This window comes from Podarcis melisellensis, assembly GCF_964234715.1.
Source record: "Podarcis melisellensis genome assembly, chromosome: 1".
NCBI lineage: Eukaryota > Metazoa > Chordata > Lepidosauria > Squamata > Lacertidae > Podarcis > Podarcis melisellensis.
The window spans coordinates 46,356,537-46,383,430 of record NC_138528.1 but is presented as its reverse complement, the minus strand read 5'-3'; the positions used below and the strand labels follow the sequence as shown (position 1 = coordinate 46,383,430).

General features: G+C 44.8%; 1 protein-coding gene across 5 annotated transcripts in view; it reads right to left on the bottom strand.

Moving 5' to 3' along the window:
- SLC8A3 (solute carrier family 8 member A3) overlaps positions 1-26,894 on the bottom strand; it is a 164,576-nt gene that overhangs the window by 61,659 nt on the left and 76,023 nt on the right. The window contains exon 1 of one of the 5 annotated variants that reach the window (XM_081889732.1): positions 456-474. The exons of 3 other annotated variants lie outside the window; for them this stretch is intronic. The gene's annotated coding sequence lies outside the window, so the exon portion shown is untranslated. Of the gene's footprint in view, positions 1-455; positions 475-26,894 lie in introns of those variants that run through there. One more of the 5 variants, XM_081889733.1, reaches the window with a different exon arrangement.

The following is a 26,894-nucleotide window of genomic DNA, read 5'->3' as shown; positions in this document are numbered from 1 at the left end:
GATAAAACTGCACAGTTTGTGGTTTTAAACTCACTTAACTCATCTTGATATCCCCCTAACTACAGGAATAATATATCAAACATTTTCCTACCACTTCAGGAACACAGCAGCACATAATCAGGAACAGGGGGAGTCTGCCTAGAGAAGATGTAACAGGGTGTCGGGGGGGGGGGGAATCAGCAGGATGTAAGATAGGGGCTCACAAGCACTTCTTGCTATAAGGAGAGAGATTTCGCTTTCATGGTATCTGCTCAGCTTCACATGGTCACCTTGAGATCTCCCTTCCACCCCCCCCTCCATCTCTCTCTCTCTCTCTCTCTCTCTCTCTCTCTCTCTCTCTCTCTCTCTCTCACACACACACACACACACACACACACAGAGGGAGGGGGAGATCTTCACCTATCTTCAAGAACACTTTGAACAATAAAATAAATGGCAACTGAACATTGGCTTACTTGGTTGGCCACGCATTAAAACTTCTTTCTGATGCTTAATAGGCTGCCTTTAAACAGCGGGAATTAATCCTTTATACTTTTTTGTAACAGATCCAAAGACTTGATTTCTCCTTATCTATTCTAAGAGGTGAAGAACAGTTATCTTTAGTACTTCTAAAAAAGACTCTTGGGAATTTCACCCACGACTCAGGTTACATGGAAACGTAATGCTGGAATGAATGCTGCCTCTATATCGGAAAAATGATACATGATTATTTCCAGATTCTTGCTCTACATGTGTCTAGCGTTCAGGATAATTGAGCTAGGCTGATTCACACATGCGTATATGCCACTTGATCCTCCATCACCTTAAAATATGGTGAGTTGTACTTGAATACTGAACACTGCTGGAGTGATAAAAACGTATCTATTAGAGGGCTTTGATCTCCAGCGGCTCTTTCCCTTTCCCCATCATTTAGTGTTGCAGCCATCAAGTGATGAGCATGCAGTTGTGCATGGATTGTAAAGTTCCAGCATTTTCATATACTATAAGATAGGAATAGGGGGTCTGTGGCTTTCCAGCTATAGGCTATAGGTCTTAGCATCCCTCACCACTGGCTATGCTGGCTGGGGGCTGGTGAATCCAGTAATACACAGAGGGCCATAGGTTCCCTGTCGCTCTTGGAAGACATGTGCATAAAACTCAGAGAAAGGTGTCCACATGTCACTGCTATATATAGCTAAAAAAAAAACCCTGTAGATTTTGTCCCATGGCTAGGCAATTCTTTTGGGAGAGACACACCAAGAATTCAGTGCTTGAGAAGAACACACTTTTCCATATTCAGCAATGGAATCAAGTATTAGGGCCATCCTGTGGGTTCAAGCCATATGCTAGAAGGTTCAGGTACAGCACAGAGACGGGACAAGAGAAATGAGTTGCAAGTCAAAGAAGACATGGGGCCCCCATGTATTGGTCTGCTGCTGGTGCAAGTTCCTTTCCGTGCATCTGTCTAGACAGGGAGATCTGTTCAACTTGAATACAGCTGTCTCAGGCTTTTCCAGGAGGGGTTTGCTGGACAAAAAGTGCTCTCTCTACTTTGAAGAAGAAATAGTTCTGACAGCTTCTTCTCTCACTAAGCATTTCAAAATACTTCATGTCCCTGGACTCTCCCACTTGCTGTGCCCCTTGCACGTTATTCCTATTCCTTCCTTGCTGTGCGTCTCTCCCCTGGGGACGCTGTCAGTTGCAAAGAAGCTCAGGCTGCCTCGATGGCCTCTGATCCCTCTGCAGCGGCAGGCTGCTTACATTCGCGTGATCGCCATGTACCTCTAAAACCAGAAACGGCGTCATCATGGGACATTCCAGTACCGAGTCGCCTTCTGGTGCTGTGCAGGCCCTGGTGTGGGAATCACTCCAGCGATGGTCATGGCCTCCCATATCATGGCTTGGTCACACATGGATATGTGGGTAATCCACAAGAAGAATATGGTGTGGTGCAGATCACTGTATGTTGGCCTACAGCAAGTCTGGCTACCACGTGGCTCCCCATATCTACTGCTTGAACTCTCAAATTCCATCAGTGCCAGCCAGCATGGTCAGTGCTCAGGGATGATGAGAGTTGAAGTCAAACAATATCTGGAGGGTCGCAGGTAAGTCAGCCCTGGCATTCAGCTTCTCATAACCTGCCTTAGCATTACTGTCCAAATCCTTTTCTTCCAGAACTGTAAAGCACATTAGCAAGGGCTGTTCACACTCCATGTGGATAAAAAAAAGCAAGGGTGCCCCCCTTCTCTTATAGCCTATCATGCAATCTGAGTACACAGCAAATAGACCTGTATGTGTATAGGCTTTCCCCTCATATTTTTGTTGGTGGGGTGAGCTGCAGAAATAAAGTCTGTGCACACGCAAGGGGAGTACCCACCTCCGCTGGCTGGAAGGGGTGAGTGTGTGAAGTGGCAGTAAAAAGAGGCATCCTGGGATCTCATAAAAGCTGAAGGCAGAAAACTGCACTGCAGATCCAAGGATGAAAGGTAAGACAAAAATATTGCATGCTCTAACTGTACCAGATGCAGCTATCTGTAGGGAGGCAGAATCTTTCAGAGAAAGATGGTGCCTAGGCTATTCTTCCATTTTTCACAGCTCAAAGGGCACTCTTCATGAAGGTGGATGAAAACTGGATCAGCCAAACATGTGTCAGAGAGGGGTTTTTGTTGTTGTCCCATCACTTTCCCCAGGAAAACCCACAATTTACTGCTGAATCATCGATCCGTAGAAAACTGGACAGACATTTGCTCCAGAATTCAGCAGTAAGCTGCAGGTTTTCCTGGGGAAAGTGGCAGACAAAAGAAGAAGCCCTTGGATCTGTGCCTGGAAGTCACAGCACAAACAGAAGTGTGGGTGAGCTCTCAGTCACTTGCAGGTTGGGGAAATAATAACACTTATCTACTTTAGATTCCATACTTTTGTGGAGTTGCTCATTGGCAGAGAAACTTTCAACACCCACCTGCCCTCTCCACCACTGTTGAGATGGGGAGCTTGTGCAGTTTATTCAGAAGGACTGTGGAGGTAGGAAAAAGGACAGTAAGCCAACTGGCTGTGTACCGAAGGGAAAAGGAGATGTTCCTTGGCACCAAATCCCCCTAGTTTCTATTACAATTTTGAGCAACTGTGTCAGGGCAAACATAGGGCACTCACTGTATACCTCATCAGACCCATGCATTCCCCAATTATGACAATTCATAAAAATGGGATAGGGAGGAAAGAGCTAAACTGTTGCCATGTGCTTCTGGGTCTGGTAGGGAGTGAACACTGAAATGCAATCCTAAATGATATAGGGAAATACAGAGCCAGCAGATATAAGGTTTCCAGCACAGTTTTGTCAACACCGTTCTGACCTACCTCACACTCTGCTCTCCTGCCCTGATCCTAGTAGGCAGCTCTCTGTCAATCCATCAAGCAAGGCTATCCAGCGGCCCTCCAATAATGCCATTCAGTTCTGGCTTGCAGCAGCTATGCTGTCATCTGAGCCCCAGGAGGACATCCTAGCGAGGACCATGCCAACAGTGCCAGACTGATAGTCTGCTAGCAGGCATGGCTAGATACACAGACACTATGTCTTGGAAGGAATTGAATTTTGTCCATCAGGTGCTGGATGGGCTAAATCCCAGTTTCTTCAGGTCCCTAGGTTATGTTCCCTTCCAGGTTTGGTGGGGTGACGATTTAGTTTAGTGAAAGGTTGAGTAAAGGGCAAGGGGAGAGGCATGACAGAGGAATCTGAACTTATGTATATAGTGTGGAGAAAGCAGAGAGGGAGATTTCTCGCTCTATAACCTTGGGTCACTCCATTAAGCCAAATGGAAGAAGGTTCAGGGCGGGGGGGGGGGGGGAGGAAGTATCACCATCATATTATTCTTATTTCATACCCTTCCCATCTGGCTGGCTTGCCCCAAACTCTGCTCTCCAGAGATTTTGAGCTAGAATGGCCAATGCTGAAGTGATAAAAGGGCTCTAAATAATTGAGTGATTTAAAGGACATGAACGTGTGATTTAAAGCTCCATATTTCAGGAAGTATGTCTTAAAAGAGGGGTATGCAGAACAAGGTTGCCCCTCTGAGTATTTCCACGTGGTCCACAAAGCTGCTTCTGTCACAACGCCGAAGCATCTGTCAGGATTCACACCAAAACACCTTCTGCTCATCCTAGCCACGACCAAGAATGGGAGGGTTTTCGGATACCTTTGTTTGCTTGATGAACTGTACTTATATAAAAAAAAGGCCTTTATTCTCATTCTTGGTGGCTGCACTACTCTCCGATAGAAAACAAACTATAATTGCACTTTCTACAAATACAAGGAGCAGAGATACATAAGTAGAGAACTTGGTTGTATGGTGGCATGTAAATACAATTAATAAATATACAGTGGTACTTTGGGTTACAGATACTTCAGGTTACAGATGCTTCAGGTTACAGACGCTTCAGGTTACAGACTCCACTAACCCAGAAATAGTACCTCGGGTTAAGAACTTTGCTTCAGGATGAGAACAGAAATTGTGGGGCGGTGGCACGGCAGCAGCAGGAGGCGCCATTAGCTAAAGTGGTACCTCAGGTTAAGAACAGTTTCAGGTTAAGAACAGACCTCCAGAATTAATTAAATTCTTAACCCGAGGTACCCCTGTAGTTGATTCACAACTTATGCACGTTTCACATGTGCGATTTCAACTTTACGCAGTTGAAAGGTGGCCAACTGAAACACAAATTAAACACATGGGAGGGAGAGAGTTTAAAAGCTCTTTCTGTGCTGGGTTTTACTGGCACATAAAAAACTTTAAGCTCTCTGACTTGGTTACCAGGCTTTGGGGGGCTCTTGCAAGATCTTGGACAGCCCCGTGAGATCTCGTGAGAGCTTCCCAGAGCCCAGTAAGCAAGCCTGAATGCTTAAGAGAAGTCGCTGGTAAGTGCTGAGCTGTGCTTTTTACAGGCAATTTTCTGGATTTTAAGGGGTTGCTTTGACTATATGTGATTTTGGCTTTACGTGCTGTCCCTGCAACATAACCCATGTGTAAGATGTGAGCCAACTGTAAATGATCAACAGAATCATGCGGTGCATTTGGTGCTTCTAGATTACCTCTTTACTGGGCACTTTTGCTGTTTGTTTGCGGGGAGCTTAGACATCACCATCTATTCATGGAGCACCCATTCTGATTTGTTTATGGGGAGGTTAGACTGACGTTATGTCAAGCAAATGTTATCCCATACTATCCGCTGCATTTTCTCATTACTTTCCCTATTACAAAAGCTCAAATTTTGGGGGTCGTGAGTTTGTTGTGTAAGAGCTCCAAATCAAATTTACTTATGAAATGTGAATTTGCCAGTATGCAAATGAATGCTTTAGTTGAGATTCCTGCATTGCAAGGGGTTGGGAGCACCTTACAACTCTATGCTTCTGTGATTTTATGATTCAATGAATCCCAAAGGGAAAAAATAGTGACAGTCTCCTTATTGCAGGAGGGAAACTACATGTTTGCTGGTTTGTTTGTTTGTATATAGTGTGTTTGTGTATATGTACAAACACACAAACATATATTATTCCTGCACAGAGAAAGCTAGCATGCCTGGGGAACTTATTTTAGGATGCCATGCTAGTTCTCTATGTGGAGAAAATATTTATTTATTGGGAAAGAGATTTAAACAAAAGATTCCCCTCCAGATAGCACAACCCACTTGCTGAAGCAACGTGAGTAAGACGTAGCCGCATCACAGCAGCCAACACATAATAATAGGATTGGGCTCTGTGGCATTTCAGATGGCTTGGATAAATGGAACTGAACAATTTTTTTTTTTTTTTTTTTAGATTTTCTTGTTTGTTCTTAGTTATTAACATTTGACATGAATGTTTTTTGTCAGGAGATATTTTGGCAGTTTTCCTCCTGACAGGAAGTGCAGACACAGCAGAGAGAGAGAGAGAGAGAGAGAGAGAGAGAGAGAGAGAGAGAGAGAGAGAGAGAGAGAGAGAGAGAGAGAGAGAGAGAGAGAGAGAGAGAGAGAGAGAGAGAGAGAATAAATATAAACTCATGAGTTTCTGCTTTAACCATATTAGTTGTTCTTTTTTAACTTGAGAGGTTGATCATTGGTGGGAGGGCAGATACAGCTCTAACATTTACACACACACACACACACACACAAATATAAAAAAACATGTTGATAAGAGATAGAAATCTAACCAGAAATTCTCCAGCAACTATTTTGATACAAGCCTTTTGGAATGGTACGGTATGTGAATGAAGTTAAAGCTGTTTTAAGCCACACATCATGTGTGGAGTGCTGCTGTTTGTTTTTTCTCTGTGTGGAGCAATGACATGAGGGAAACATCCCAGATAGTTTTATTTGGTTACTTGAGGCACTGGGTGACCTTATCTATCAACCAATCTTTGCAATGTTCATTCCCTCCTCCCCACCAGCACTGAGTATCACAGCATATTGGCCTCCGGTACTTCTGGTGAGTCAGCAGCGCTGACATCCTTGGAATCATGGAAATGCTCCCAATACTCATGCAGAAGATCTAAATTTATGGCTTTTACGAGGCTGCAAGTTTGGAGAAGCTGCAAGTACAGCAGTTACAAAGAGAAAGAAGAAATGGGGGGGGGGGATTTATGACGATCCACATTCATATGTGCCCCTCATGTCATTGCTGCACACAGAGAAAAAACCAAGCAGACAGAGGAGGATACAGCCACCACACACATATATATCTCAGCAATGGTCACTATCACATCGTACATCTAGCACACTCGGCTAAGGGAAGTAGGAGCTGTAGCTCCGTGACAAACTGAAATTCCCAGAATTCTTTGGGTGAAGCCATGACTACTAAGGTGCTTTAGATGCAATGCAATAAATCACAAACCTGGGGCAGGGGATCGGGTACTCTTTTCCATACTAAAGCCTGACCTAATAAATATGTTTTAAGCTGCTTGGGTGTTGCTTAGGTGCAGCACAACCTCTGAAAAGGTCTTTTTCCAGGTCCCTGAAGATCTTAGGAGGAAAGGACAACGTTGCACTCCCTTAATATAGAAGCTGCCATGGAAGAAGAGACTGTATCCAGTTCACAAGAACGGAGGGTCAAAAGCGAATACAGTGGTACCTCAGGTTAAGAACTTAATTTGTTCTGGAGGTCCGTTCTTAACCTGAAACTGTTCTTAACCTGAGGTACCACTTTAGCTAATGGAGCCTCCCACTGCCGCCGTGTGATTTCTGTTCTCATCCTGAAGCAAAATTCTTAATCCGAGGTCCTATTTCTGGGTTAGCGGAGTCTGTAACCTGAAGCGTCTGTAACCCGAGGTACCACTGTATGCTATTCTGTCAGGAGAGCTAGATCAGAATAAAGTGAAGCACTGTACACTACAAATTTACCTACAGATGCAATCCACCAGGAACTATAGCTGTACAATATCCCATGGATTGTGCCCTAAATCCAGAAATGAAGAGCTCTGTAGGGTTCAGTAGCAATATTTTATCCAGACCTGTAAGCGCATCAGCTGTGGACATGAAAGAGCATCTATCAGCAGCACAGAGCTTAATCTGATCTTGTGACTCCTCATGGAAACTGCTGCTATGTTAATTCGTTACACACTTGTCCCGCTATGTGCTATAGATTCCATTAAACTGTGACATAATATTAAGTTAACACCGGGCAGCTAAAGGGATTTTTGAAAGGTCACTGGCAATGGAGGTTTGCCTGAGCAGATAGATGAGAAAGTGAAGATCATTAACTGAGGATCAATGATTTTGCCACACCTACTTTTAGGGATCAGGAAAAACACTGTTGGCAGCAGAAGCACCCAAATGTGCATATGAATTAGTTATTAAATGAATTTCATTTGCATTTTTATTCATGCTGTGACTTTATTCATGCCATGATTTCCTGACAGTTTGATATAACCACACTGCTTTCTTTCTCCAGCTGATGAGGTTGTAGGAAATGTGGTGGGAGAGTTAAGAGGAATCATGACACCTCCACATTGGCCAAAATACATACTTTCTTAGAAATCACACTAACTGGGAACCTGCACATTTTCTGCATCTGTGAATTAGAAATTCTGCATATGCCCTGACGGTGCATTGAAAAGAAAAGTGAATTTGGGAGTGGAAGGTACGAGGTCAAAAAACAACAACACTGCATGCTGAAAAGCACCATGGTTAAATTATACAATGCTATAACTGGAAAACCCACAGTTCTGCAACAAGGACATTGTCTCTAAATTCAAGAAATCATGTATGTTTATTATTTGAATTGTAAGAAACATATTTGCATGGGAAACCTGGCTGGCTGATTAAACAATCTATGGCCTTTAAAATGTGACGGCCTATGTGTTCTTTTTTCTTTTTTGCTATTTTGTTATGTATTTTATGCTTTTATTTTGTTTTGTTTTTCTGTTGTAAACGTCCCTGTGATCTTTGGATGAAGGATAATAAATAAATTATTATTATTATACCTTAATAGTCATTAAGTATATATTATACTTAATAGTCATGCTCTTCAGGTAAGGAGACATGACTTCCAAGGAGTTTGGATATCTCCTCCTCCTCCTCTTCTTCTTTTTAAAAAAGGAATAATAATAATTCTTTAGAGAGCCAAATAGAAACCTTAGCTCTTCCAGTGTGTTGCTGTGTACACATAATATATAGGCATGAAATCCAGAGAATCTTTGGTTGGTTCCACAAGAGGCAAAGTATGATTACCTCAAGAATGTAAAATGAAAAGCACATACCACATTCTGAGAACAGAGATAGGCAGGCATATATACATAGTCAAAGAAAATGACACAAAAGACTAGGATGAGATTCAGAGTGAAACTACATTCTGCTGGAAGAAATGCAGCTATATTTATTTCCCCTCTTCTCCCTCAAGAATGTTATGTACAATGTGTGCTAAGCCTCCCTGCAGGAAATAATATTTTGCATGAACTGCGTCAACATGTAGATATCTCAGGGAGTGATTTATGAAAAATCTAAAATACCGCCACAAGGATTAGGAAAGTGAAAGAGTAGAAGAATAAACTACACTGTACAGTGTTGTATAAGGAAATAGGCTGTTAATACTGCAATCCTATGCACACTTACCTGAGAGTAAGCACTACTGAACTCAATGGGGCTTACTTCTGGATAGAAGTGTAGAACTGAAGGATAAGCATTCTCTCTCTCTGCCCCGACCCCTCCCCCCAAGAGATTAACATGGTGGCTGAGTTTAGCTGAAGGAGCAAAATGGCAAGGAAGTGTGTGAACTTCCTTTGGAGTTATTCTCAGTAGAACAGAAGAAATTTATGGATCCTGCCATTCTCTCTCTTCAGTCCATATTTTACTTCAAACATACTGTATTCTAAAACCAAGAGAAAGGGCAACATCAGCGGATCAGCACTGCTATTTGTGATTCATAAGTACGTTTCACAATGCATGGCAACGTCTCCTTTGAAACTTAGGTTCCGTTCCATTCTGTGAAGGAAAATGTGAAACATTTACCTTGATTTGCATTCTTTACCAGTTTCATCAGATGGGTTTTCCACCAGACTTTCATCCTTACTATCCAGAAAATGTATTGTTTAACAAGTTGTTAATTTGCTACAAACCCCCCCAAACCCCAGAAAGTTAGCAAGTGAAACGAGATAAATTCCAGCAAATGTAAAAGTTCCAGAAATTCACTATCTCTGATACAGACAGGTTCGTACTAAGCACTGAAATATCAAACTGTGTAGCAAGTAAAATCAAGCCAATTTCCTCCCTCCAAGTACTCTCAGGTATGGTTTTTAGCCTGGCATGGGGCAATGGTCAAGGACTTTCTGGAGTCAAGGAACAGAAGGAAATCTTATTAACTGTAAGTATTTTCTGTTTTGCAATGGGTTTGGCCGAAGATTTGAGACCAGTCTGTGGGTGGTTTTTGATGCCCAACAACCTGCATGTCAAAAGATCATAGGAAGTACAGTGGTACCTCGGGTTAAGTACTTAATTTGTTCCGGAGGTCTGTTCTTAACCTGAAACTGTTCTTAACCTGAAGCACCACTTTAGCTAATGGGGCCTCCCGCTGCTGCTGTGCCGCCGGAGCACGATTTCTGTTCTCATCCTGAAGCAAAGTTCTTAACCTGAAGCACCACTTTAGCTAATGGGGCCTCCCGCTGCCGCTGTGCCGCCGGAGCACGATTTCTGTTCTCATCCTGAAGCAAAGTTCTTAACCTGAAGCACTATTTCTGGGTTAGCGGAGTCTGTAACCTGAAGTGTATGTAACCTGAAGTGTATGTAACCTGAGGTACCACTGTAGTAGCACCAGAGCTAAAGGCAAAAAACAGCTCCCTTTCCTCCTCCTTTTATAATATCCTAGAGTATCTGAGCTGCAAATAATCTCTTCTCTCACAGGTAGATCTTAACCCTTATCTCACACCAAAAGAGGTGGACCTTCCCAGCTCTCACTTGGGAGCTTCCCTTTCTTTTCCCAGCCTCCCAGCCTGGGAGATCTTCCCTTCCCTGCCTCTTACATGAAGTCTTTCACCTGCCTCCACCTTCTTGCAGGGAAAGAGTGCATACCTCCCTTTCAAGATTAAAAACGGGGAGTTCTGTGTGTGAGAACTGGCTCCCCACCCAGTGGCGTAGCATGGGGGGTGCGGGGGGGTGCGGGCGCACCGGGCGCAACATCTAGGGGTTAGGGGGGCACAAATCCACGGGTTAGGGGGCACAAATCCACGGGTTAGGGGGCGCAAATTACTTGCCTTGCCCCGGGTGCTGACAACCCACGCTACGCCACTGTCCCCACCCCATCCCCTGGTTTAACTGCATGGCGAGCCGTTGCAAGATCAGCTGCCGGTGGTTTAGTGCACCACTCCTTCCATCTTGAAAAAGAAAGGAACCTCCTACAAAAGCCGGTACAAACCCTCGCTGCCTGGAGTACCCGTTGCCACCTACCCCTCACCATTTATCCATGGCTGTGGTTAGGGCTTGCTTTTAATCTCCTCTCTTACTCCCACCTTCCTCATTACTGTTGACAAGCACATCCCCATTAATGTTCATACGTTGAAGAAGCAGTGAAAAATGAAGTTGTTTGTGGCATAACCCAGAAGCACACGGCTTTGTTTGTTTCCCTCGCGGGAGAGGCCATTTACCTTTCGATGCACCAGTCTCTCAACTGACAGTTTGACTGTACTCTTCCAACACATTTCATCCCCTCCGCAGTTCAAAGCTCGCCCTAAACATGTGAGGATCACTGGAGTTCTGTTACAAAGTCGATTCCCCCCTGGGGTTTGGACACGTGCAGCCAGCTTGTTCTACATCCCAGGTCTCATCAGCTAAGATCTGGAAAACATATCCACACGTGTGCCTTCCCCTTCAGTGAATCCTCACACGTTCCCTCATTGAGGCAAAACACAGTTTTCTCAAGCGAGCCACATGTCTCAGAGTTAAAAATATCCACCCTCTCGCTCAGTGTTCATTCTTAGTTTGAGACGGGGAATATCCGCAGTCCTGCAGGTCAGTCTCATAGCAGGATTCAAGATTCCGGAAATATCTTCGAACAGGCACAACATCGAATAAATGCAACACTGTCAGGGAACAGAAACTATGAATGCTGCATGATTTAGAAAGGTCACCTCTCTCACGGCTTGAAGGGCAGAATTTCAAGAGGAGCACCTCAATATGAAGTATCCTTTGAGAAAAGAAGGAAGGGAGCCAAAACCATCATTTGCACTCCGCCTTACGAAATGAGTGTTGTTTTGGTTAGCAATGCACATCTTAACAAAATTTCTTTAAAAAGTACGCAGTGGTAGAAGATAGACATATTTTGGAAGGAAGTTAACAAAGTGCTCCTCCCTAAATGTTTCATATTTAGAGCAGTGGAAGAAGCAGCCCAGCAAATGAAGTGCACGTTGTTTCAACATGAGGAGAATTCATGTATTTCTGCCTTCTGGGGAAATATCAGTTCAGACTACAGGCAGGGCACTGCATGGTGGAATGCTCTGCCAGCTAAAAATCACCCTGCACACAAAAAAGTAACCTCTCAGGGAGAAAGGTTCAAACCTAGTCTTTCCCTCTGACTTGCTACTTTTCTACATGCAGGGGAAATTCTTGCTGAAAACACTCCCCCCGCAATCTGAAGTAGGCCTTTGAAATTACTCTGCATTTACACTCTATAGCCCAACTGCCTGGCCTAAGTCAGCATTTACTCTATGCACCCCTGCCCTACATTAACATAATTTCAAAATGACAAACATGTGTGGCATATGCAGTGCTTTTTTTCTTAAAAAATGTTTAGGGGTGCTCTCATTTTCCTACTCATATTGAAATACTGCCCCTCAATGAGGCCAAACTAAGATTCACAAAATGTTTAGGGGTATGCATCCCCCCAGAAAAAAAGCACCGGGCATATGTATGGAAGGGGACCTGGGTTACAAGTTGGTTCCAGCCTCTCCAAATGAGGGCCATTGCTAATTATTATAATATACCCTCACAGTTCATGGAGCAGTAGGGTGGTACTTAAGCCCCACCCTCAACCCAAATACTTAGCAAGTGTGCATTATGCAAATCAAAAACTCAAAGTCTGAGACCACACCAAGAAGGAGGGTGCCACCACAGAGAAAGCCCTCTCTTGCACTGCCACCAACTCTGCCTCAGAAGGCAACATCATACACAAGAGTGGCACAAGAGCTAATTTTAAAGGATAGGCAGATCTGCTTGAGAGAAGATGGTCCTTCGGGTTACTTGGTTCCAAGCTGTCTAGGGCTTTAGGGCTGATAGCCAGTGCCTTGAATTGGTACCCAGAAACAGACTGGAAGCCAGTGCAGCTAATACAATAAGGGAGGATGGTCTCATCTCACCCAAATGCTGCAGTTCTGCATTAATGAGCTGTTCAAGAGAGGGACTGGATTTCATGCACAAATAAATTGCGCTACTGCCAATTATTTGACCGAAGGTGCGCACATGCAGTCCTGTCTGCTGCATGCATATACACTGTTGGAGTGGAGTCCAACGGAGCACTGAGGAAAATGTTCTGTCAGTGCAATGAATTCTCCACTTGCATTCTCAACCTCTCCTCCCAAAGCGGCTTGCTAAATCTCTTCTAGGGGTTCACCCAACCCTCTGGAGCAGATTTGGGGAGGCTGTGGGGTGCATTGCAGGGGGGGATCCTATTGCACAAGTGGGAACCCTTGGGGTGATGGGACTTACCAGAACACTACCCTTGGACAAGGGTCAAGGAACACTACCTGAGTCTCTCTCAGTTATCCTCGCCATCAGACTAATATGGTGTGATCAGATACTGGTTTCAGCAGTGAGAATCTTGGTTACAACCACACATTTAAGCCAGTTCTGGAGGGCCCTTGGACAAGACTCCTTCCATGGGTCACCCCCCCCACCCCTCAGCGAGGCTCCCTCCTCACCCCCATTATCACCAGCTGCTGTGGCTCCTCCTCTCCATCATCATCATCACTGTGATCACATGCCTGCCTTCCAGGCAGAGAGCCCAATGAGCAACAAGGCAGCACCATCTGCAGATCTTTCATCTTGCCCACCTCCACTGTTGTCTCGGCCTGAGAGAGAGGCAGGTGAGCAAAGAGGTTGCAATAGCAAAGAGGAGCAGCAGGTCCAGGGAGCTATTATCAATGGGGTCACTGCTGGTTTGCGGCCGCTTGGTGCTTTCCTGACCATGCAGACCCTCAGCACCAACTCTGCATACCAGAACAGCTCTCCATGAGAAGCAAGCTAACTGCTAGCTAACAGAGTCTCTTGCCTTCTTTGCCCTTTCTTTTTCTACAGCTCTACATGTGTTCCTCCCTCTCCCCCCCCCCACCGCCCAATAACTTGACGTAGGCATGCAGATGACTCATCCATGCCTAAGCAAAAACGAGATCAGCATCAGCCTGGGAAAAAAAAGAAAAGGAGGTTGAGAAGTGAGTTGGGGTAGGGGTGGGAGAAGGCTTGGTTTTTTGTTTTTGAAATGTCTGTAATGATTTCAAACAGCAAAGCCAGAAATTGAATATTATTAAGAAAGGGGGTGGGGGAGAGAAAGACCCCTGGAGTCATACTATGCTTTCGCTTGACTTCTTGTAGCCCTTGGCTGGCACTGCCCAGAGTATCTAACTCCCAAAGACAGCTCTTTCCCTATGAATCATAACTTTGTCTCTGAACAGCACCAGGTACACATTGTGCCTTCACACCCATGGAACTGCAGTGACACCTTTTCCCTTTCATGGTAGGTCAGCAAAGAAACTTCAAGGGAAGTACGAGGAAAGAGATGGTGGGGAAGGGGACACCATAGAAGGGTTTGCAAGAGCCCCCTTGTTGATATTCCACAAAGCCATTTGGAAAGCACAGAAGAACGAAAAGCAGTGGCTTGTCCCACACTATTAATAACACAAGACGAGATGTGGATCAGACCAAAAGCCCACCTGCTAGTTCAGCATTCTGCAAGATGGCCATGAGAGCAACAGCACTCTCCAAGAGTTTCCCACCAGTAATAGGGATTCAGAAGCATCCATTCCTGAGGTACTGGAGGTGATATTTAACCATCATGGCTGGTAGCCATTGATGGAATGACTTTATTGCTTTTCAGTTCAAAAATGGCTTTGTTGTTTTTAGTTTATTGAGTTTCCTGCATTTTATTGTATTGTACAGCTTCTTGTGGAATCTGCAAATAAATAAATGAATAAGAAGCCTTTTCCTCCATGGATTTCTCTCATCTGCTCAAGCATTTCAGGTCGGTGGCCATAGCTATGCTCTCCCAAGTAGATCTCTTGCGTTATCCCAACCACAGAACTGTGTAATAATGTTATTCTGTTGAAAGGGATAAAAAAAATGAATGCACCAAAACATTCCGTTTTAGAAATCCACAGCTCCTTCTTCAAGATAAGATGCAATTTCAGGAGATAGAACAATCTTCAAAGCAGGTCACCACAGATAAATGGGAAGATTCACCTGGTACCAGGTTTGGAACGAGGCAACTATTCTTTGGCGACAGCTGCTTTTGTAATGACAACAAAAAAGAAAAAAGGGGGGGACACCTGAAAGATGTGTTGGATAAGAAAAAGTGGGGGAGAAATAATGCCAGAATAAAACAAGTGTATTAGCCTTTGTTGCTGGCACCAGAGACAATGGAGTGCTTCTCTGGGGTGAAGTCAAACTGCTGCATTTGCAGCACCGAAGTGACCTCCTCGGGACACAGTCTGTATGGAGGAGCTGAGCTGCCTAGATTACAGACCTGCCCCCCCCCCCCGGCCTTGCTGATGTGGTCCAAAGGAAAGCAGAGCAATACATTTGGCACCAGCCTGGCTGGAGGAGTTGCCGGAAGGAAGCATACATGGCGCCATCCAAGGACACCACTCCGGATTTGTGTAGGATTTACTCCTTAGCCTTTTCTTCTCCCAAAGATATCCCACAAGGCTGTGGATGCTTAGGATCAGAGTTTTCCTTCTCTTAGATGGGCTACCTTCCCAGGTTGACAAGACCCCTCTGCCCCTCACTTCCCTCTCCAGCATGTGCAGAAACTGCCTTCTTGACCGTTAGACCCAGTATTGGGTCCACTGGAGCCTGCCGTCACATGCAAGGGACGTCCCTAACCCTCTGAGACGCACCAGCCACCGTCATCTGGTTTAGCTGGCCAGTCGAAGGTGTTTCCCGAGGTGTGTTCACTGCCGCATGCTGACAGCTTCTAAGAGCCACAGGTGAGAGATGAGTACAGGGTGGGGACCAAAACTACCCCAGAAGTTTTGGTGTAGTGGTTAAGAGCGGTAGTCACGTAATCTGGGAAACCGGGTTCGCGTCTCCGCTCCCCCACATGCAGCTGCTGGGTGACCTTGGGCCAGTCACACTTCTTTGAAGTCTCTCAGCCCCACTCACCTCACAGAGTGTTTGTTGTGGGGGAGGAAGGGAAAGGAGATTGTTAGCCGCTTTGAGACTCCTGAAGGGGAGTGAAAGGCGGGATATCAAATCCAAACTCTTCTTCTTCTACTACTACTATCCCTTTCCTAACACCACGTACCTCCCTGTGTATTGACCATACTTTTGGAATGAAGAGAGACGGGGGAAAACATGAGAAATGATTTGCAGCACAAAGGCATGTACAATAGAAAAGAGTTTTGCAAAACTCCACTTACTGAGAAGAATGCACTGAATGTTCCAAAGGCAAAACACAAAACTTGTGTTCCTCTTGCAGTTTCAGCGGCTGGAAGAATAGTCTCCTCTCCCATACCTCACATGGTGGGCAACTGACACTTGGCATTTGTACATTGAAGAAGTGGCTTGAAGCCTGACAAAGGAGCCTCAGGATACCACACACTGTGAGAAGCCTGAGGGTGACTGAGATATTGGACAGTCAAACAAACTGCCTGGACAGAGGACAAGGGGACTGCCAGTAGATAAAAAGAGCCCTGTTGGATCAGACCAAAACATGTCTAATCAAGCACCCTGTTCTTTCACACTGGATTTTATGATGAAAGACAGAAGAGGAAACAGACTGGTTGGTTAGGTTTTGTGAAAATAGCTTGTGTTTCAATTGGGTTTATATACTGACAATTTTACTGACATATATGATAAAATGGAAAGGGGTTGCTTCTGACCTTCTTCTTCATATTGGCAAACAGTGGAAGAGCATCTGCCTTGCATCCAGAAGGTCTCAAGCTCAACCCCTGGCATCTCTTCTCTCTCCATGAGAGAACCCTGCCTGAAACCCCAGAGAGCTGCTGCCAGTCAGTGTAGACAATACTGAGCTAGATGGATCAATGAGTCTGGCTCTGTACAAGGCAGCTTCTTACTTGCCCTTTCCCAAAAGGTCCCAGGGCAGGTTGGAACGATGTCGTCATATAATATTAAAGTCTACTGAAGTTAAACTATTTAAAACAAACCAAATAATGTTCATCAAAGAATCAGACAAGTTTTAACTGTCAAAGGCCAGCATAAAGAGGTAGGTCTTCAGCAAATGATGGAAACAACATAATGAAGATGCTTGATGCACCTCTGTGGAGAGGGAGTTCCACATTTTGGGAGCTGCCGCTAAGAATGTCCTCTCCAGGCTGCCATCTCCTATGCATCCAAGCTTTCCCTCTCCATTTCTCCCCTCAAAATACTCAAAGCAGCTGACAGTACAACAAAAACAAGTGTGTGTGTGTGTGTGTAAATAAAACCCAGAGTCTGAGATTTATCCCACACACCCAGAAAAGATAAATGGTTTGTTAAAGCATTCTATGTACAGTGGTACCTCGGGTTAAGAACTTAGTTCGCTCTGGAGGTTCATTCTTAACCTGAAACTGAGGTACCACTTTAGCTAATGGGGCCTCCCGCTGCCGCCGCACCGCTGTCATGCGATTTCTGTTCTCATGCTGAAGCAAAGTTCTTAACCCGAGGTACTATTTCTGGGTTAGCGGAGTCTGTAACCTGAAGTGTCTGTAACCTGAAGTGTCTGAAACTCAAGGTACCACTGTATAATTCTTGCTAAGTACTTTTTACATCAGGGACGCGGGTGGCACTGTGGGTAAAACCTCAGCGCCTAGGACTTGCCGATCACATGGTCGGCGGTTCGAATCCCCGTGGCGGGGTGAGCTCCCGTCGTTCGGTCCCAGCTCCTGCCCACCTAGCAGTTCAAAAGCACCCTTAAGTGCAAGTAGATAAATAGGTACCGCTTTATAGCGGGAAGGTAAACGGCGTTCCGTGTGCTGCTCTGGTGCCGGTTAGCTGGAGCAGCTTCGTCACGCTGGCCACGTGACCCGGAAGTGTCTGCGGACAGCGCTGGCTCCCGGCCTCTAGAGTGAGATGAGCGCACAACCCTAGAGTCTGTCAAGACTGGCCCGTATGGGCAGGGGTACCTTTACCTTTACCTTTTACTTTTTACATCAGATTCAACCGCTGGCTAATCTAGCAGTATTGCATAAATGTAACGGGGTGTTTTAAAACCCCTTTTCAAAATTTTGATGCAACAAAGCTGAAGGAAGTTTGATGATTTATGGATTTTGCTTGTAATGATCACACTGTGGGCACACAAAGTATTCCTCTGGATGCTGGCAACCTTCCTGGGCTCGGTTCTGCCAATGCAATTCCGCCGTGACCTCCATCAGCACCTGCTGTTCCCCTCTCCTCTCCTGCCAATTCACCTCAGTGCTGAACTACCACAGAACCTTGCTAAGCAAAACATGCTCCAGACTGAGCCAAACTGGAAAGCAGTTTTGAGAAGAAAAAGAAGGGGGGGGGGAGAGATTTCTGTGCTGCGGCTTTCTAGTCAGAGGTAAGGGCCGGATCCAGTGCAGAAGGAGTGATGTGCAGGAGGGAGCCTTCCATTCACCCCTGCCTCCCATTCCTGCCACTGTTTGTACATTATGATCCCATGTATGTGTTCTTGTTAACAAGCAGACTCACAGATGCAATCCCATCCTATCTAAAGAGAGTGGGCTAGCATGCAAGTGGAGCCCTGGTGCCCAAGTGCAGGAGCTGAGATGATGATGATGATTAAATGTATACAGTGGTACTTTGGGTTACAAATGCTTCAGGTACATATCCTTATGTGGTACATATCCTTATGACCACTGCTCCTTGTGCATTTTTCTAATCTATGGGTTGTGCTGAAGAAGATTCCAGCAAAACAGTCAGATTATCCGGGATCACTGTCCTACATTGTTATTCAGTTACCACTGTGGCACCATGAACGCCTAAAAAGTTTTATCACTTAGCCCACAGGATAGCATCTATTACTTTGTTTCAGCTATAGACTTATTATACTTCTACGGACTTTCAAAGATTGACAGACGTGTGTTCATTTGATTTCAAATATATTAGAGAATTTACAAGTGTACACATTTTGTTTTTGTTGTACTAAATTATGTATATGATGCAATAAGAATTGCAGTGCTATCTAGTATACTGGTCATTGTGTTGCTTGTGTTGTTTGTTGTGTTAAGTTTGCAACACTGGGGTTTGTTGTTCTCTATAGCAGTGTTTCCCAACCTTGGGTGTCCAGCTGTTTTGGGACTACAACTCCCATCATTCCTAGCTAGCAGGACCAGTTGTCAGAAATGATGGGAATTGTAGTCCCAAAACAGCTGGACACCCAAGGTTGGGAAACACTGCTCTATAGCTCTGTGGTAGAGCACATGTGCCGCATGCAGGAGGCTCCAGCTTGAAATCCACACAGTCTCCAGTTAAAAGAAACAGGCAGCAGGAAAAGACCTCAGGGGACCCTGGAGAGCTGCTGCCAGTCAAAGTAGAGGATGATTTGCTAGAAGGACCAATAGTCAAACACGGAAAAAGTACATGAGGGGGCCTCATAGGAACATAGAAAGTTGCCGTATACTACATCAGACCTCTGCTCTATCTAGCTCCTTATTGCCTACAATGAACAGCAGAGGCTCTCCAGGGTTTCAGGCAGAGGCATTGGCAGCCCAACCTGGAGGTGCCATAGACTGAACCTGCCACCTTTTGCATGCAAAGCAGATGCTTTTCCATTGAGCTGTGGCCCTTATTGATTTGTTTTGTTTGTTTCATAAAATTGATGCACCACTAGATTATAAAAAAAACCCAACAACCCTCAAAACAGTTTACAAAATGAACAAAACAATAAAATTATCAGTAAAAATCGTTAAAGCAACCATTTAAAAATATTGAAATCAGTGCCATATTTCAAACTTTTTAGTTTTGCCCAAGGTTTTTGAGCTTTTTAGGACAGAAAAGCCAAAAAAGCCATTTTTGAGTTATTTCTATGCAAAAAAAGGAAAAACAACACTGCTGCCATGGGCTGCTATATGTCCGGTTTTCCCCATATTTGGGAGGGCTTGTCTAAACATAAATGTTCTTAGTAGGCGTCAGTACAGCGTGTTTTTGTGAGGGATATGCTGGGAAGCGGCTGGGATCCCAAACCCACCCAGTCTCCTATCACTCCTCCAAACCAGAGGGAAATGTAGATACTTTTCTCAGCATTTCTAAACCCATTTTCTGTCCTCTTATTTTCTGATTCTTTTTTCTTTTTCAACTCAAATCCCGGAAAGCGGAAAGAGGAATGGAGGGGCACAAAAAGGAGCCTGGCAAAGGCACTGGATGGGTCAGCCAGTCATAAAATTGCAGCCTAAGGCTGTAATCTCATGCCCACTTACCTGGGAGCAAGCCCCACTGAACTCAAAGAGACTTAGTGCGGAGTAGACGGCTATAGGATTCCACGGTAATTCATGCTGAGTTTTAAGCAGACAAAAGGCTGTTCAATACAGCACCATGGTTTCCACTTAAATATTTTCTCTAACGTTTATCCTGGGTTCTACTGCTGTTGTTGTTTTCCCCACAGAAAAGCCAGGCATTTGCTACATCCTGCAAACAATTCCCCCTGCCATCTCTTCATGCCTCCCAGGAGGTCAGGCACTGTGTTCTGGAAAACATGTCTTACAAACAAACCAATATCCAGTCTCGGGAGCCTCGAAGTGAAACATTTTCTATTTAATAGCTAGGGAGACAGCTGCACGACAAAGAGCTCAGAAATAGTGATACCACTGGTGCAGCCTTCTCTTAACAGCAGATATAAGAAGACAAAGGTCAAGGTCAGCAAAGGCGACTTCAAAAGTACTAGCCAGATAGTTTTAATGAACAAATGCTGCGGGGTTGGAGGTGGGACCAAAGGTGAATTGCCTGCATGAAGGGAATGCTGTCGAGAAACTCGTACTATACACCATCTACTAGACAGGAACAAAATGGATTTTGCTAATACAAGAAGAGCCTGCTGGATCAGGCCAAGGGCCCATCTGGTCCAGCATCCTGTTCTCACAGTGGCCAACCTGTGGGAAGCCTGGAAGCAAGACATGAGTGCAACAGCACTCTGCCCATTTGTGATTCCTAGATTAAGAGGCATGATGCCTTTTGGAGGCAGAACATAGCCATTGTGACTAGCCTTGTCCTCCATGGATTTGTCCAATCCTCTCTTAAAGCCATTCCAGTGGGTGACCATCACTGCTCCCTGTGACAGCAAGTTCCATAGTTTACCTATGTGCTGCATGAAGAAGTGCTTTCTTTTATCTGTGCTGAATCTTCCAACATTCGGCTTCATGTTATGAGAGACGGGGGAGAGAGAGATTTTCCTCTATGTACTCAGTTTCTCTGGGCCAGGCATAATTATAAAAACAAGAGCCCTCGCTCCTTTTTGCTCTTCAGCCACATTGCCTCTGAACTTTGTTCCATATATTCATCATGACTCAGAAACATATTCTCAATTAATATATCAAATTCACTTTTCAAGTAATGTGGGGGGCCACTGCCATAGTACCTTGTGGCAGCATTTTCATAAACCAGTTAAACATTGGCTAGTTGGAGAAGTACTTTCTGTTGTTCAGCCTGACTCTCTTGCCACAGAATTTCACTGGATGACCCCAGGTCCAACTGGCCACCCTTTGCTTGTCCAGACAGAAAGGCCCCTCACCACCACCTCTGTGCCCAAGTCAGGGGCTGGGCGGGAATATAACCTTCCACAATGCCCTCTCCCTCCTCAAGACTGGCACCACCCTGTGGTTTCTTCTTCCCAAGTCTCTCAGTTCACAGGGAGCTGTTAATGAAAGCGCTGTGAGTGGTGGCCTGTGGAGAAGCAGAACTTAGAATGTCACAGCTCATTTCGGGAAGGAGGAGATAAAGGCACCCCGGAGCCCTGATTTTTGTTCGCATGTCACATCAGTGTCTGCTAAGGACTCCACAGCAGTGGAAATCTCAAGGGGAAAAAACACTCCACGTGAAAAGCAATGCGCTTTTGGAAATTGGGAAAAGGAAGACAGGGAGAGAGAGAGAGAGAGAGAGAGAGAGAGAGAGAGAGAGAGAGAGAGAGAGAGAGAGAGAGAAAGAGAGAGAGAGAGAGAGAGAGAACGCTAAGTCAGCTGAGATGGTTCAGATAGTTATGAAAGGCTATTTTCAAGCTACCTTGAAGACTAAAATAGTCCCGTACTGCTGCGTGTGTTTTCAACTAACGGCTGAGGTCTCTTTCCCAGACATTTTTCCATGCTGCTTCTGATTCCACCCTCTGCCCTTCTCTCTTGTTACTCAACTTGCTCACTCCAAGTAGGCAAATGAATGAGCTGGAGTTAAGGCAGGGACTGGGGAGTATATTTGGCAATGGCTGCAGGAGCACTGCCAGGTCTGAGGTGCTGTCTGGAAGGATCCCATATTGCCCCGGGATACTCCCTTCCCCCACTGCCCTCGGTGTCCTTACTGACCCACTGCTGCCCCGTTTCTCCATCCCGCATCTGGGTCCTCTGGCACTTTCGTACCCTCCCCAACTGCTCCAAAGACCAGAGTCTTTGCTAACCTGCCTGCCACATAAACTAAGACACAGAGGTGGAGAACAAGAAGGGTCCCTTTAAAAACATTAATCAGGAAGAGACATGAGGCACTTGTTTCCTCCACCATCAGGTGCCACTGCCTCTGATGGTCATTTAATAATAACATACCCTCCAACATTTCTCCAATGAAAATAGGGACGTCTCATTCCATAATGATAATTTTACTATGTATACCCCGCACATCTTACTGGGTTGCCCCAGCACTCTGGGCAGCTTCCAACATATATATAAAAAAAACACATAATAAAACATTAAACATGTTTTAAAACTTCCCTATACAGGACTGCCTTCAGGCGGCTCGGGGGTCGAATAACTCCATACCCTCCAATATTTCTCCAATGAAAACAGGGACATCCTAAAGTAAAGTGGGACATTCCGGGATCAAATCAGAAACCGGGATGGCTTCTCTAAATCAGGGAGGTCCCTGGAAAATAGAGACGCTTGTGATAATTATAGTTTCATTATTTACACCCTGCCCATCTGCCTGGGTTTCCTTCAGCTTTGGGGGCTGAAGGGAACTGGACTCAGGCCCTGAGGTCCAAACACATGGGTAGGCAAACTAAGGCCCAGCAGCCACATCTGGCCCAATCGCCTTCTAAATCCGGCCCGCGCACAGTCCGGGAATTAGCATGTTTTTACATGAGTAGAATGTGTCCTTTTATTTAAAATGCATATCTGGGTTATTTGTGGGGCATAGGAATTCGTTCATTCTCTCCCTCCCCCCCCCCCAATATAGTCCAGCCCCCAACAAGGTCTGAGGGACAGTGGACCAGACCCCTGCTTAAAAAGTTTGCTGACCCCTGTCCAAACCTAATGGGGCCACTGAAATACCACACAAGCTACACATAGGGCTAACCAGGGCTACTTAAACAAGATTGAAAGTTGCTTGAAGAAAGGAACATTTTTGCATGATACTAACAAGCATAGGTGTGGCATGTGAATGCTGTAAATGCAGAAGGGAAATTAACCATGAAATCCCACCCATGCATGTTTGCTCAGAAGCCGTTGTTGCATAACACCTCCTTTGATAAAAGCAAATTTTACTGTTTGATCTTCCTGCAACAGTTAGAAACCTGTCAGTGGAATTTTCTAATATACATCTCAATCAGTTTCAGCATCTTTTTTTGAATGCCTCCATTTTTTGACAGTCAAAAATTATTCTCTGCACTTAATTAATTAGCTGCATTTAATTAATTCAGGCAGCTGGATAGATCTGCAAGGTATGCCAACCTTAAAAAGCCACAATGAGTTGTAACATTCTAAGCAAGTGTTGATTTGTTATTTATCAGAATCTTCAGAACTTCATGTTGAAGATCCAACAGGCATGTGAGCACTTTTCCAACCAGCTCATTTCTGTGTGTAATGATAGTTTTGTGCTCATTTGTATGCAGAGAACTTCAAAACATCTTAAATTAAGAGCACTGGCTTTGGTGAAATTAACAATTTTTGCACATTTTTCTAGAACAGAATGCAGGACTTCACTCATACTTCTGGAAGCTAGCACTTCTCTGTGGAGAAAGCTGCATTTGGAACAACTTTGTGAACAAGCTGGATCCGTCCATTTTTTCCTGTCCCAGCTGTTCCACCAGCTGCTAGTAGACAAACACAGTTGCTCCACATTGTTGTGTTTTCTTTTATGAAGCTGTCCAAAGCTTTGAAAATATAATTTTCTGTAGTTGTTGCTGGCAGTTCCTTACTGAATAAAATTTCTTCCGCAGTTTCTTCTCCCCATACATACCTCCTATATGCAAGAACAGCATGCTTGAACATCTGTTGACTCATCTGCGTTGCAAAATGCTTGCTTTGGTTTATATGATGAACAACTTGTGTTTTTAGATAATCAGAAAGGTCACCATTTTTATTTTTTACTTACTGTGGCTTCTGATAAGAGAATACTTTTCAGCTTTGCAGCTGCTGGCTTACCAAGCGTTTCACTGCACAGATCAATGACAGCTGGCAGTAAGTTTTTCACCAGTTGTGAACTTCTATTTTCTTTTCCTTTTGCAATTTGGTGAGAGTAGAGATATGAAGACATGGGGGAGGAGGGACCCAGAACAATATGGGGAAAAGAGGGTTCCCCCTTTGTTTAAAGAGCTTTCCCCCTAAAAAATGGGAGACTACAGTCGTACCTCAGAGGTCAAACACCTTGGCTCCCGAATGTGAGTGTTCCAACAAAAAAAATTCCTTCCAGTAGCACCTTAAAGACCAACTAAGTTAGTTCTTGGTATGAGCTTTCGTGTGCATGGACACTTCTTCAGATACACTATCTGAAGAATATCTGTGTGTATCTGAAGAAGTGTGCATGCACACGAAAGCTCATACCAAGAACTAACTTAGTTGGTCTTTAAGGTGCTACTGGAAGGAATTTTTTTTGTTTTGACTATGGCAGACCAACACGGCTACCTATCTGTGAGTGTTCCAGTTTGCGAATGTTCCAGAACGGATTGACTTCCAAGGTACGACTGTATTTGGATTATGAAATATGTTCTTTGAGAAGGATGAACAAAATGTTTAAGGCAATGTATTCATATCTGTAGTCCCCAAAAATGTGCAACATAAAGAATTTTACGTAAAACTATGTACAGAATCCGATCGTTACAATTCCTGCACACTGAGGACAAGCAAGTCCTGAGTTGTACAGTGAAAGTACAACTCTCAAATGCAAGCGCAAGATGCATTTCTGCCTCGTGGAGGGTGCTGCCATTTACAAGAGAAGAAAGAAAGATTCAACTCCTTCTTTGCTTGTGACTTTCCTCTTGTTGGCATAGTCGGTGCATCTGTTTCTGCCCTCTTGACTAGGCCTCAAAGAACTGGGAGTGGGAGAAAACAAAGAGCAGCCTATTTTTGTTCCTATTCAATTCATGACTCTTGCAAATCCCTCCTAAGACCCCTGCCTATTCCCCTCTGGTGGAGAGCAAGTCTATGCAGGCTATGCAGCATCTTGCCCGTCCCCTAAAGTAGCCTGCTGCTTCAGCCGCAGTAGCAGACCCTATCCCATCACTAGTATTGAGTCAATTACCAGTCCAGCTGGCTTCTATGTGTGGGAATCCTGTCCTTCAACACAGGAAGCAAAATGCCTTAGACCATCCCTGTTACCTAGTGCTTAGTAACCAAGCCAGTTGCCAATAAAGAGATGTTCCACCCCATAAGCAGATTCACATAAGTCAACTTTAACTGTCTGTCTGTCTGTCTGTCTGTCTGTCTGTCTGGAGGCAGTGAGAGATTTTACTTTCTTGGGTTCCATGATCACTGCAGATGGTGACAGCAGTCACGAAATTAAAAGACGCCTGCTCCTTGGGAGAAAAGCAATGACAAACCTAGACAGCATCTTAAAAAGCAGAGACATCACCTTGCCGACAAAGGTTCATATAGTTAAAGTTATGGTTTTCCCAGTAGTGATGTATGGAAGTGAGAGCTGGACCATAGAGAAGGCTGATCACCAAAGAATTGATGCTTTTGAATTATGGTGCTGGAGGAGACTCTTGAGAGTCCCACGGACTGCAAGAAGATCAAACCTATCCATTCTGAAGGAAATCAGTCCTGAGTGCTCGATAGAAGGACAGATTGTGAAGATGAGGCTCCAATACTTTGGCCACCTCATGAGAAGACTCCCTGGAAGAGACCCTGATGTTGGGAAAGATTGAGGGCACAAGGAGAAGGGGACGACAGAGGACGAGATGGTTGGACAGTGTTCTCAAAGCTACCAGCATGAGTTTGACCAAACTGTGGGAGGCAGTGGAAGACCGGAGTGCCTGGCGTGCTCTGGTCCATGGGGTCACGAAGAGTCGGACACGACTAAACGACTATACAACAACAACAAATGAACCGTTTTGTGGAGGGCCTGTTGCCAACTTTTAATTTTAAAGAAGTAATGGCTCCTTGGGGAAGAATCAGGTAGACCTGCCAGGGTGGTGGTGGTTAGAGGAGGAGCCTGTGAGGTTGCAGACTGAGTTTTTCAGGATCCAGACCTGGCTGGCTTTTCAGGCCCTGATCATGGTCACTGAACAGAACCCCTCTTTCCTGCTCGGAGAGATCAAATACTACTTAGTGGCCACCTCTACATGAAGGAAATAGCCTGCCAGGCCATCCGTTTTGTTGCCCATAGAAAATGCCTTCCTGCCCTTCGTTGGAATGCAAAACACATTGTTGTGAGGGGGAAACAGCATGCGTTTGCTGCTGCCTGTGTGCTACTTGTCCTGGAGCAAAGTAAATGCCTCAAGTTGGCAGAACTGTCACTTCAGCACTCCGCTCGCTTTAAAATGTATTAATAAAAGTGAAGAGTCAAGAGACCTTTGAGCGCAGAAGGTCAGAGAAGGACAGTGAAATGATCAGACCATGGAAGAAATAGTAACTTGTTTTTCCTATGGGGCTACTGCAGCCTAGGACTGGGAATGCTGCGAATATCCCTGGTTTTCTGTTCCTAAAATGGAAACAGCATATTCGCTGCATCAGGACAGACAGTCATTTGGGGAAATGTTTTTGTTGAATCTGCATATAAACAGCAAAACTGGTGGTTTAATTGCACAAGCTGTTGCTCAAATAAGTTAAACTGCACATGGAACATGCAAGAATGGTCCAGATCGATATTACGCTGTACCCTTGACTGTGGCACCTGAAGTTCAGCCCAGTCTGTTGTTGGTATTAGGC